General features: G+C 39.6%; 1 protein-coding gene across 3 annotated transcripts in view; it reads left to right on the top strand.

Annotated features, from left to right (window-relative positions):
* Positions 1-13,702, top strand: part of RAB27A (RAB27A, member RAS oncogene family) — a 34,536-nt gene that overhangs the window by 2,269 nt on the left and 18,565 nt on the right. For 2 of the 3 annotated variants that reach the window (XM_032195194.1, XM_032195193.1), the window contains exon 2: positions 9,081-9,198. The exons of the other annotated variant lie outside the window; for it this stretch is intronic. The gene's annotated coding sequence lies outside the window, so the exon portion shown is untranslated. The remainder of the gene's footprint in view (positions 1-9,080; positions 9,199-13,702) is intronic. 3 annotated transcript variants of the gene reach the window in all.

The raw sequence follows: 13,702 nt of genomic DNA, 5'->3' as shown, positions 1-13,702 counted from the left end.
TATGCTGGAGATATCATTATGTTTACAGAACTGACTTCAAATGTGGCTGAAAAGTTGTTTAAGTACAGCATGGCTTAAGAAATAGTTATTTAAAAAGGAGCTCATTTTTAGAGCAAAACCTTTCTTTTTCTTCTATTTATACAAATATATTCTCAACCAGTTGTCTTCTGGGAATAGCATCTGGTTATGAGACTTCTTTTCCTAATTTTTATTTTTTGTCTTTCTAGTCTGAAAACTGCTTCCTTGTTGTACAAGTTAGTCCTGCCTGCTGACATTAAATCAGCTGTGATCAGACCCTTTTATCTCCCTTGGAGGTAAAGCCACGACGAATAAGGAGTCGTAGTCCTTAATTTCTTTATTGAAATATTCTAATACTGTTTTCTTTTCATAAATGTTAGAACAATTTACTTTTGCTTATTGTAATAAGTAGTCTCAACTTTTGTGATTTATTTTCCGATACAATAAGCTTTGAAGATTACATTTGGGCATATAGATTAAAACATAGCCTATAACCAGCATAATTTCTTCTGTGATGTTGCTGTGGCTTCAAGGAGTTGAAAATAGTGTGATAGATTTATGAGAGTTTTACGTGGTACCAGCTGTTGTAATCCTTTTCATGTACTGGGCAGCACTTTGAAGCTGACTTGACAAGTTCTACGGTGTTTGAACTACCAAAGGGGAAAAAAAAAAAAAGTATTGCTTTTATGACTCTGAAGATAATATAAAAATGTAAACTAATGCAGCGCTATTTTCCCAAGTTTGGGAACCCATTTCCCATAGGTGCTCTGTTTTCCCATGGCTGATATTCGCACTGAAGAGAAAGGAGCGAGTCTAAACCATAGCAGATACAGGCACTTCAGGAAGACGCTGTGAAGACTGCCAGCGAGGTAGGAAAGGGGCAGGAAACAGCAATGAAGATACGAGCTTAGTAGGAGGAGTACAGCTTTTCTAGAAATTTGTGGTTTGCAGTGGAAAAAGGAGTTGGTAGATACATGAATAGTCTTTTTAAATTAGAAGTTGAATTTGTGGGCACTTGCAAGTGGTATTTTGAATCTCACTCTATACTTCTGCAACAACTACTTATGTAAAACAGGTATGTGAATTAAAGGGCTGTAAGGAGTATATGTAGCTGGTATTTTTTTGTGCCCAGATAATATACTGGATGGATAAGGATAACTGCTGTACCAATCGAGAAGCTGATACTAGGTTAACTTTGGTGTTGGTGACAAACAAGGAGTTTTGCAGCTGGCCATCTTTCTGCTTGTGCCTACAGCTGTCATTTGAAGAGATGACCTGTTGGAATAAAAAGCAAAATAGTTAAGTATTACTCGAGATTAATTTTTTGTTTCCTCTGAGGTAAGATGAGGCAACACTTACTAAACTAACTTATAAATGGAAAGGGTAGATGAGATTTCAGGTTAGAATTAGAAACAGCAGAATTCAAAATAAGCTGAGAACAGTCAATATACCCTTGTTACAGTACTTCTGTTAAGCATATTAACTTGCAGGGCAGCATGTGTCATCAGCAGGTGATGAAGGTTCTCTTGCAGAAGTACTGCCATTTTAAGGGGATCTTCCCATTTCTAATTAGATGCTTCAAAATGCTTACGCTGCCGTGCTAGCTGATCTACAACCATGAAAGTGAACAGCATGTGCTCTCCAAGTGCACCAGATTTCACTCTATCTCATTATTTTCATAACTGTTGGATATTTATTTGGTTCTTTTGCCTGCTCAGTGAAAGGGTTATAACAAAAAGGTTGCTATGTGAGCTGAAAAGAAAGAAAAACAATTTTGTCCAATAACATCTTCGGGAAAGGGGAATATTTCTACTAGACTGAAGGCTACAGTCATCAATAAGAACTAGTAAAACATGTATGTTCAGTAGGAGGAAAAGAAAGTTGAATCATTTTATGATTAAAAAAACAAATTTTCATTTTTTTCTTTTGTGTCTCTGCCAGTCGTGCATATTATGAATCATATTAGTAGGTGCTGAGGAAAAATTCATTCCCGCTTTAAATCCTTGCTGACAGTCGCATGACTAACACGTAGCGTGCTGCATTTTGAAAACTTCAGAGCATCACTCAAAGCAAGCAGTTGTGGGAGTTGCATTTGAATTTGATAGCAAGCCTTTTATAATTATTTTTAGATTGGGTAAATGTAGCCCTAAGTTTGACTTGCTAAAGTAGGGTTATTGTTTATTTAGCTATGATATAGAAGAGGTGACTACGTATCTTTATTTGATAATTTTTGGAATTGTCAGTTTGGATATAGCATGTAGTGCACAGGATGGGGCCTGAGACCCTGATATTTGTTAGGAGAAGCTGAAGAGCTGACTTTGGAAGATCTACGAAAAGAGCTTGCTGCAAAAGTTGAAGTGTGCATTTTGGTAGACTTCAAAAGGGGAAAAAAAAAAAAAAGCTTGAATGGTTAATGCACGTAAACTCAGCCAGATTTTATTCTATTAGCTGTTTTATTTCTACTAATAGATGTGCTTACGTTTAATTTGCTTTTAAATAGAAAATGCCTTTAATTCCAAAATGGAAGGAAAGGTGTGGTAAAATTGCAGGATTCTCAATTTTCAGGTGTCAGTGTGTGGCAGCACGAGCTGTGGCTAGTCTGGGGCAATGCGTGTACAGCGTGGCCAGGCAGTGGGACGCTCTTACAACCTAAAAATGGTAACTGCCAGCTCTTCAGAGGAGGCATGCATCTGGCTCTTGCCTTGATCCAGCTGCACAAAGTGTGTAGGACTTCATCTCGCTGTGGCTTCTTGCCCTTCTGTGAAGGAGTACGGAAACTGATCAACAGGCCCAAATGCTGGGGAGAAAGGCAGAAATGACAGGGACAGAGAAACTCAATTTATGTCTAATAGGCTTTATTTCTGTAGGCTAAGAGGCATGTCCTCATTTCAGCTTTGTTTTTTGCATTGTAAATTTGGAGCTTTGCTTCAAGAAATCCTTATTGCACACACAATTTCCAGTGTGACATGCTGAACATTACAGAATTTCTCTTCAGTCTAGCATCCTGAGTGATCTTGAGGAATGGGAGCAGTAACATTTTTACTTAATGGAAGTCACAGAAGGAGTAGAATAGAGCAAATAGAACTGAACGTCCCAATTTGGCAGTGTACACCAGAATCACTAGCTGTACAAACCCACCAATTCCTCTAGCACACTCTGGATTAACCAGTCAGGTCAGTCATACTTAACTTAGGGAGTCACTGAATAAATGTGGAAATGAAAGAGCTCTAATATTAATGACCTTCATGGTTTAAGAAATGATAGGGGAGAATAATAGCATTACGGATGTCTCATGAGGTTTCATATGCTTTATTGAGTGAAAGGTCAAACGATACAGGACAAATGGAATATTTTTCTGTAGTTTGGAACTTATGCATATAGAGAATATATATGCATAATGCAGAATATATATTCTATTATGCAAATATATATAATATAAAGCTATATTTATCAAACAAGTAGAGCAAAGTTACTCTGTACTCTGAAAGAATGCCAAAATGAGTTTAACAAATGCTTCTCAGCTAGTTATGTTCAGTAGATGTTATCTTGACAGGAGAAAAGGTGGTAGGTGCTAAGTTGGGCTTGCCTAACAATTTCTAGCTAGGCAGACTGATTGCAGAAGTGTGTACATCACGTAGGCAGACTTGACATTTTTGCCCAGATCAGCCTGTCTGTGGATGGAACTATTCACAGGTAGCTAACTAGTTCTACCAAGTGTGCTTTCAGGTGAGTGAGCGCTGCATTTATGGTGGGAGAAACAGTTCTGCAGGCAAGCATTAGCTAAGCCATTCAACTTTTCTTCCTGAGAACTAATTTAAAGTGGAAAAGACACTGTTGTCATCTTATGGGGAGAATGAAGACCACTTGTCATGTTAAATAGACTTACAAAAGATGTGAACGGGGTGTAGAGCTGGAAAGAAAACCCATTTCTGTCCAAATCGGGACTCTATTGAGATCCATCTTAAAAAGCAGCGTTGTTGTCTTGGCGATGACGAACTGGATCAGGCAGTGCAAAGAACAAATGCATATGGGTTAAGTGTCAGCATGTAAAAACATCAAAGCAGCTTTCAAAATTGTATTAATTGTATAAGACTGTGAAACACTGAAAATCCTTTCAAGGAAGCTGTAGTGCATGTTCATTTCCATTGGTACGACAGCTTCCTGTAAAGCTACTACATTTTTTAATTAATACACTTAGTCATCAACCCTGTTGATATGTAGATAAAGATCATTGATCTCAAATGCGATTTGTAGCTCTTCAAGCTGAACATAGAGATACCAGATTATTACTGTGCAGTTACAGCTGCATACCAAAATGCAGGGCTGCTTTTGTCTGCATACGTTACTGTCCTAGGTGCTTTTTTCATGAAATCAGGCCCTCACTTCCTAAGTATTTATGACACGAGGAACCAACATAAATCTCACTTTCAGAAGAGCGTGTGTAATATTTCTTCCATCTTTAGATTAAATATTCCTCTTTTAAGCTGATGTAATTCGAACGGTGTGAATGTTGCAAAGAATATCACTTATTGCATGCAAAAGGATCAGGTTTGCTCAGTCCAAAAATAATGTTTGTTCTTGCAAATAACTATTAAATTTTATTGCTGTTTTAAATTCAGAACTTTGTATTTGCTCTTTCTTGGTGTCTTAGCACTTTGTACATAGACGCTGTGTTCTTCCTAATATTTCAGAACTTGACTGGGAAGTAAGAACGTGATTCGAGAATTAAAAAAATAATTTGGCATTTCTCTTTTCATTCAGATCTAGAGCAAGCACCTACACTCTTGGCTTTGTCTCAGGACAAGTTGTGACTATAATTATGTTAATAGAAAGTGGAGACAGTACATTTGTAGTTCAACAGAAATGACAAATTGATTAGATCCACTCATTTGGGATAATTTTAGTAGTCTCTTCTGAGATATTAATCTGTTCTTCAAATGTAAGCAGATTTGCTTTCTGGAAGTTCACTTCCAGTGTTTTTCCTGTGAAAAAGATGGCAGAGCTTGGTGTGAGGTTTTCTGAAGTGCTGATGTTTGAGTGCCCAGTTGCTGGGAAAGATTCATGTCTTCGGGCAGTGAGCTGTTCCATGAAAACAAAATTGATGCCTCTATCTATTATTTTAGTGTGACATTCGCTTTATTCCTGAAGAGTATCTTGTAACCCTTGGAAGTTACTCACCCGGAATCGCATTTGGAGAATATTTTTAAGAAGCTGTTACCTGTTAAAAAAGTTACTGATCTTAAACATTGATACTTTAACTGATAGTTTATCTCTTGCAATGCCGAAAGAAGGCTCAGTCACAATCATTAGTAACTGCCTAGATTGGCTCACATGTGAACCAAAAGAACAGAAGTGTTTTACTTTGAATCGGTATTACAGAATATTTAACAGATGTGCCTTTTGGGTAGCAGAAGGGACTGATTGACCTACTTTCATTTTAATTGCAGAAGGAGTATTTTGTGATTTGATGCTGGCAGAGTTCAGCCGCTACATTTCTGATGTGAAAGTTGATCATCTGAGTATGGTTTGCCTTTTTTTTTCTTGGTGGGTTCTTGGTGTGAGGAGAGTAGTTGCTGTTCAATATAAAGGATTTTCACCCCTCCTTTCAGGTCTGTTTAGTTCTGTCTTGGGATATTGGCATGTTGCTGCACTTACGGACTGCTGTGGCAGCAAGTGGCAAGCTGATTCGTGTGACAGATGGTCTGTTTCCCACTGCAGCTCGAGTAACTTTTTCCAGTGTCTTTTCTTGAGAAGCTGCCTTCTTCCAAGGAAACAACTGTAATTCTGCTTTACTGTTGTAGGAATCTGCCTGTACCAATAAGTATTTTTCCTATTTACCTCCTCCCCCCCCCCCCCCCTTTTCATTTTGGACTATATTTGTCTCACTTGAAATAATTGCTGTTAGCACCTGATCAGTCTCTTCTTGAGGTTTGCCAGCATGTATGTCAGTCAATTCATAGGCAGTGTGTCCCAGTGGCTCTTTACCCTCCTTTTGCATTTTTTAAGTTTCCTCTTTGATTGCCAGTAGAGGTTTTGTGGCACAGATAAGATTTGTGGATGCTAATGAATAATGTTGCCCTGGGCTACCGGCTGGTTGTTTTTCATTCCACTGTCTGGCATGTGAAGACTCTGCTGTGGCTGTTGGTAAAGACAAGCTGAGATTCTTGTCTGTGCTGGAAAAAGCCATAACTGGTCATAGTGCTGAAGAACAGACCCCAGCAGAACTGGGTCATCGGAGGCTGGGGGCAGCTGACTCTGCTGTGAGGCAAGTTCATAGCTTTTGGCTTTGGTAATGGAGAATTGTCTGTAGCATTAAGTGAGGTGGCTTGTTGCTCGATCCTTTGGCCCCTATTTCTGTCTCCAGTGGCGGATGTCCAGGTTCCTGTGGGAACCTCTGTCAGACAGGTAACAACCTAGCAGTTTCTTCTTGGGGAAGTGTCTGATGTGGGATGGCTTGGGCACTTCCAGCTTTTCTTAGGAGCGTAAAATACATGAAGGCAAACTTTCTGAAGCTTGGGATGAAGAATGCTATGTGCTGTCCAAATGTGTTTGACTGTCCTTAAGCTTCCTCCTGAGTTCCTAGACTTACGTGGCATATAGATCAGTTTTACAAGGAGGCCATGAATTCCAAGCATTCAGATCGTCTTTTTCATACAGGTTGTAACCTGTTCATAAAACTTCTTCAGAAAAACCCCAACACCAAACAGCAGGAAGATTTAACAACTGAATAACTGGCCATTCGTCTTTAGAGCTCTAGCTTCAAAACTGCTTTTCATGGTTGCAGGACTTTACTGACGCAGATTTGATCCCTTACACATAGTTGTAAAAGGTCCAGTCTCATAAACCCCCGAGCTTCAGATACCAGCGAGAGGAAGGCTCACCTTGGGCTGGCTGCAGTGGTTCCTGTTCCAGCTGCTACCACGCCGTTTGCACGCTCTTCCTGCCACTGCAGAAGGGGTGGCTCAGCTGTTTGTGCAGCATTTGCTGACACCCTGCAAATGTGTTTGTTTAAAAGCAGAGGCTTTAAGTAACCAAACTTTGATGTCCTAGTTTGTAAATTAGGACAAAAACAGAGGGTGCCAACTCTGCAGTTTGAAATCAATATAACTTCACTTAGAGAAAATAATCTTAATTTCAACTATGTCTTTCTATTGAAGTCTTACTGCTGTGAATAAAAGCTTTCTGGAGGGGGAGAGTGGGAATTGGTGTTCTTCATACCAGGTTGGTAAGAAGAAAGTTAAGCAGCCTCATTCATTTCTGAACAGAAATGATGAGGTTTGGAAATTATCTATGAATTACTCTCCTCTTAGAGATGGCAAAAATGTTCCTGTGTGGAACAGCTTGAACTCCTTTAATGTTGCTGGTTGAGGCTTCCAGGCAGGCAGTTGGCGTTCAGCATGTGTAGCTGCTCCGCGGGGCTGTTTGCAACACAGCAGAGCTGTTGCTTGGTCGCTTTGTCAACACTTCTTATCCTGTTCCTCCTTCTGCCCTCCCGAGCAGTTACCAGACATTCTCAGCACTTGTGGTCTAAGTATTTCTTCACTGTAAGCTAATGTGCTGGTATTGATCAGGAAAGCAGTTAAAGACAAAAAACGTTCACTTTGCCAAAAATTGAGTGCCCACTTTGTTATTGCGTGTGGGAGCAAAAAAAGGACTTCTGTCTTCTCTTGAAGCTGAGGTGAAATTTGTTGAAGGTTGGAGTGAGCCAAGAATGGTTAGACTTTTAAAGATTGTCGCCCGTAACAAAATGTCCAAGAAATGGATTTTAGTTAAATCTGGAAAAATACTAAGGCAGGGCATGAAAAATGTTCTGCTGCAGTTAATTATTTGCCATCTCAGCATAACAAAACTTCCGTGTTCCCTGAGGAAAAGGGCAATGATCGTTGCCTTGATTTACAGGCAAGGAGGTGAGATAGTTGAGCACTGCAGCAAGTGAATTAGGAAGCTTCTGGCGTTGTCTTTGTTACTGGTGGATGAATGCATTAAGGATATGCTAAATTTTGCAGCCAGCTTTCTGTAGCACTTCTGAAGTGACAAGGCTGGAGAGTAGTCTTACAAACCCTAATTTCCTTTCTTACTTGAAACACTGTGAGAAACAAACTGAGACAAGAAGGCGTTGTGCAAGGTAACCCATCTGTTAAATCTCACTCATCACTCGCTTGGTCCACATCTTTCAGAATCTGTAACCTCAGGAGTGTTTGAGAGAGGGGACGAGACCTCGTGCTGGTGGCAGCAGCCCACAGCTCCTCTCCCATCCCGGGGACCCAGGGCAGGGAGCGCCGGCCAGGAGCGCCTTGGTGCTGGCGCCAGTGCCACGGCGTGGCCTGGGCGCGTGGATCCGGCCTGCTGGGGCCTGTGTTAACAGGCCCTGATGAATGGGCTCATTGTGGAGGAAGAGGTGGTTTACAAGTTAAATCACAAATTTTATTTCCTTGAAGTTAAGTGAGTAAAACGTCCGTGCATCTCGGAGGGTTGAGGGGGGCTCCCAGGTTTGGTTGCCACAGGGTGTGCCTGGTGCCATCACACTCCCAGGGCCCGCAGGGGTGCGCGCGAGGGTCCCACAGGGCCGGGGCGCTGCCGCCTGCACCCTGCTCCCGCTCGGTGTCCTGACATCGGTTTTGTTATAGGTACCTTTTTCTGTCATCTGTAAAGGCATAAAGCCAGGCTCAAGACAAATTCTCCACAGGATTTTGCATGCTTTTAGTGCTCACTGTGTTTTATTATTAGACTGCCGCGTTTGCTGTATTTTATTTGTATCTCTAATGAAACACACTGCACCTTCCATTTCCCTATGAAGAGAAGGTCTGCAGTCTAAGGAAGGGCTCCGGGTTTGTTACTTGGTTTAGAGAAAACTTGTTAATTATGTTGCTTAGTTTTAAAGGGAGGAAAAGAGATCACTTGATCGGTCAGCAAGACCACATGACAAGCAGCTGAATGTAATTAGGTGGGCAGGGTGGTTGTGCAGGGCTGGCAGCTTGGCATGCCAGTGCAAATTTGAGAGAGATTATTCTAAACTACACTCTTACGGTTTTATTTTCTTGCTCTGCTGATACTGATTGCAGATGAAAAACAGCTCTTTTTGCATGACTATGGTATTCAAGACATCTGGACTGCGTGAGGAAACCCTGAGCTGAGGTACCTGTGGGAAAACTACAGATCCTTTGCAGTTGTTAAGCTTAGGTATGTAAATGTTTCCTCTTCCTTATTTATTTTCTTAAGATCTATTACATTATTTTCTTTGAGCTGACGGTTGTCCTATACCAAGTGTTACTGTGTTAAGAGCTTTGAAACAATGTCAGTGTGTGAACAGCCTTAAATGTTTTGAGAGACCTGGTTCAACATTGAAGAATCCTTGTGTTCTCCAGCAATATGTAAACTTAAAATAGTGAGCTACACTAATTTATGTAAAACACGGGTGTTGGGTTTAGATATCAAACCTGCAGCTATTTAGTACATCTTTTGTCATTTCTTTTTGCTGGCTGTTTTTGGCAATTGCCAAGTGTTCTTGGCGCGTGTCATTCTCATTGAGGTTAACTGGAAGGGTTGGGGAGTGCTAGTGGCAGAGGACCTGAACGTGGTACAGGGAGAGGAGGGCATTCCCACTGGGATGTCAAAACTTAGAAGCAAAAAAACCCCACAAATTACAGTGTTTTAATTTTCTTGGATTCGGTCTTGGACAAATGATGTACAGTGCGGAGCTGCCTGTAGTTCATAACTGAATCAGTCTAGGTTAGCCGAGTTAGCAGGAACATGGGAAAGAAATCAGTCCAAGTTAAAGACAAACCTGGGTAAGTTTATCAATAAGATTGAAATAAAAAAAAAATGCAGTGACCAGTGCCAGGATTTGATAACCATAAGGTGCCGTTTCTTGTCCCAGGTTTTTACCCTGTATTTTCTACTGCGTTTGTGTCAAACTCCTTCTGTAGTCAGAGGGCAGAATTAGACCTTTGATTGTAAAGTATACTGTGCAAATAATATCTCATGATACACAACAACCTAACTCAGTATTTGTAAATATTGTACTACTTGAACTCCACCTTCCCTCTCCCATATTTATTCCTGTGATCCCATTAACATACATAGATAAACTATTATTAATAAAATGTTCCTTTTGTGTGGCATTTTTTAACTGGGTTGCACACCATTATGTTTATTCTCATGTGTAATGAATGTATTGGTGATAAAGGGAATAAAAATAGTATGTTGCATGGCTGTTATTTTTACTTAAAGAAATTGGACAGCAAGGAACTGAGATAAACTGAGAGCTCATTTGGTTCACACTCCTTGTTCAATCATACAGTAAATTATTTCAGTCTTAATTATATAAAAAGCAATATGGGAGTGGGATATTATTACTATGTTTTGTATCTCCTTTGGAAGAAATGCAAGATATTTGTGCCCATGTGATAAGGTCATTCCTTGCCACTCCAAGCATGAGCTTGTAATCAGATGTCCTTTTTAGCCTAGGTGTTTGTCAGTGTTTTTCCTGTTGTGGACCAAAATTCCAGTCTTTGCAGACTCTGAATAACCAAGGAGGAGTTGTTCAGAGAACAGAAAACAGGAGTTTCCTCCATGTCTGTGGGAAGGTCACAAGGCATTCCCAAGATTATAATTGATGTCTATCACAGAGTATCTTAAAATGATTTTTCTAGTCCTAATCATCAACCCTTGAATTATGTTTATGGGAGAAAAGTGACAAATTCATCAATTGAACTACACAAATGGGCTTCCTTGCTGTTTCATTAAGATATTTGGAGTGTATGAAAAAGCTTATATAAAATAACAGGGAGCAAAGATGTTTTGTAAACACTGATACTGGCTTACTCTTATTTCTTCCCTGAGCTGGAGGGGTTGGTTGTCATAGATGCTTTATTATAGTTTATGGTTAAATAACACTCTTCAATTATTGCATTACAAGTGTGTTTTGACTGTTTTGTCTTATAGAAACCATTTCCGGCACATCTTAGGATAGTGGTTTCTATAAGGAGTTAGTCTAATAGTGTAAGTTGTTTGAAGACTTAATTTTGATGTTAAGATTCTGTTGTATAGAGCCAAGCAATATTCTAGCACGTGATGCTTACCCCCCTTTTCCTCCCCATTCTCCCAGTGGCTTTTTCTCTGTCTGATGCTTTCCAGCATGTCCTTTAACAGCACTGTTTTAAGCAAAACAACCTGAGTAATTAGGCCTGGTAAAGACAAACTAAGAATCAAATTCAGCAGTTTTTTTTCTTTCATTTTCTTTTTTTTTTTTTTTAATGTAACGAAAAATGCCATCAAAGAGAAATGGTAGATTTTTTTTTTTTCCCTGTACAAAAAATATGAAAAAAGAATGCCAACAGTCAAGTTCTAAAACTATGCAAAACTTAAAGAATGAATTCAAATCACCTTATAAACTGTTCATGGAACGCCTCCTGACAGAATGAGGGAAATAAACTTCAGTGAAAGGGAAGTAGAAGTAGCTTTTAAAGGAGAAAAACTTATACTAGACCAATGAAGCATTAAGTTGTTTGGCTTTGTAACTAGGAAATAATATAGTTCCTGCTTCTGAATTTTGTTTAAACACTGTGTAATAAATATAAAGGAATAGAGATATATAAATTAAAGGAATAAAAATTATTTATAAAAACTCAGTTTCAATACATTATGCTGTGACAGTTGGCTTAAACAGAAGCAGAATGGGCATCTTTGTGAGGTGGGAGTTCGCTGGGACTGAGTGGGTTGCTCTATGTTATTGTAGCTCCATCCTAGCCAATGATGTTGATACTGATTAGTACTATTTTCTTTTTCGCTTACTGAATTTGCTTTCAGTAGAATCTCGTTATTGAATTTTTGTTTTCTTCTATAGAAAAACATGTGCAATGGTTTACATTCAAACCAAAGCTGGTGTTTTAACAGAAGATGAAACAGCAGCACCTAGTTTAGTGTTTTCAAATTAGTAACTGTTGTTGGACGGTGCATTGCATCGTTCCAATCTCTTGTGACTTGTGGACAGAAGTGCATAGCTGAATAGGCTCTTTCATGAATCTGCTTGTCCTTTATGTCCTGTTTGTTATTTTGGAGCTTTGAAGTTCCAAATAATGTAGAAGGTAAGAAATTAGTAATCACTACATGAAATGGGAGCATCAGTTGGCTTGAGACTTTCTGATTCTTCCTAAGTACACAAAGTTTTATGCTTTCCTGACTGAACAGTAAGCACAGTCTGAATCCACTGTGGTATGAAAATAATATAGAGCTATATATTATAACTGAGTAACTGCAATGATGAGTAAGGACAAGCTGTGGCATTGGACGTGATTCTTTTTGCTTTCCTTGCAGGGCTCACGTATATCTCCATGACAAGAGTTAGTGTGAGAAATCATGTTTCGCTGTGTTGTTTCTCTGAGCAATCTCAGCTGTATGTCAAGGTTTAACTAAAATTCACACTGTAATATGGGATTCTGATCAGACTGGCAAGATAAATAGCGTTGGCAACTCAGGCTGAAAAACAACAGGCTTTTTGAATGGAAGCTTTGTGTTCTGCAGTTCAGCCCACTTAATCGGTACTTCTTTTGAATGATCCCTTCCCCGAGGCTCTAGAAAAGGAGCCTTGCTAGGATACGAACTGAAGCAAGCGTCTTGCCAAAGCAAAAGCACTGTCTGAATATTTTGGCAGGCTGCAGAGCCTCAATAGAAAGCTTGGACAATGTTAGTATGTGTTGTGGTTGGAGCTCTTCAAGGGGAAGATTTGATGTCTTGTTGCAAGAGCAGGCTTATTTTTCAATTCCTGCCAAACAAACAACCAACAACAACAAAAAACAAACCACAAAACAGCTGTATTTCTGGCTTTGCTTTTTTAGAAGAGTTTGAGTGATACCTTTGAGCCACATCCATGCTCCAAAATAACTGTGTCCTGCTGTTCACAGGTCAAGATTTCTGCTTTGCTGTCTCATGCTAGTAACTTCTTGAGGAGAACGGGTAGTGCCTGTTGAATACTGGGTCTATTTGAGGCAGAAGTGGCATTTATTATGTAAAGGACAAGTGGAATTATTCCTGGAGTATTCTCAGCAAGTTATTTCTAAACTTCTCATAGCATTTATGAAACACAGAAGCATCATACATGCTTATTGTTTCCAGACATGTTTACTAAAAAGTCCTATGCAGTACTGAGATGAAAATATTTTTCTAAGACTGTAGCTATTACAGACTCAGAAATCAAAGGCTGAGGACCTTTTTTAGATCTGCTATGAGCAGAATATTTATCCATCTCTTTATTTCTTTGAAGTGTCATGCTGCCAGCCTGCAGTGCTCTGGCTGTCTCCCCATTGCAGAGGTTGCTAGCATGGTGTGGGGTAGACCCTGTGAGCTTAGCACCTGCTTAGCACCTCTATTTTTATTTTTAAATTTTGGAAGAGCCTCAGTTTTGTGAGTCTAATTATTTTTTTCCATCCAAGTCTGCATGCACAAGTTCTCTGTTTAGCTTCTCCGGCTGCCCCTTGTTTTCAGGTCTGGTCATATCGGATCTTTGATTAAGGGACAGAAGGAATAAGCCTTTCTAGTTACTAGACAGGGTGTTTCTCAACTGACAGTTTGCCTAATTTTTTCCTGGGTAATTAAAAGCTTACTTTGTTCTCCCCCCTTTGCCAGATCCATTTAAGAAACCCTTCTGATTCCGTAACTCCACAAATAATTTCTTAGTATTCTTAAT

Source organism: Aythya fuligula, chromosome 11, assembly GCF_009819795.1.
Source record: "Aythya fuligula isolate bAytFul2 chromosome 11, bAytFul2.pri, whole genome shotgun sequence".
Taxonomy (NCBI): domain Eukaryota; kingdom Metazoa; phylum Chordata; class Aves; order Anseriformes; family Anatidae; genus Aythya; species Aythya fuligula.
Note: the sequence above shows the minus strand (reverse complement) of the source record. Positions and strands in the feature narration are given on the sequence as shown.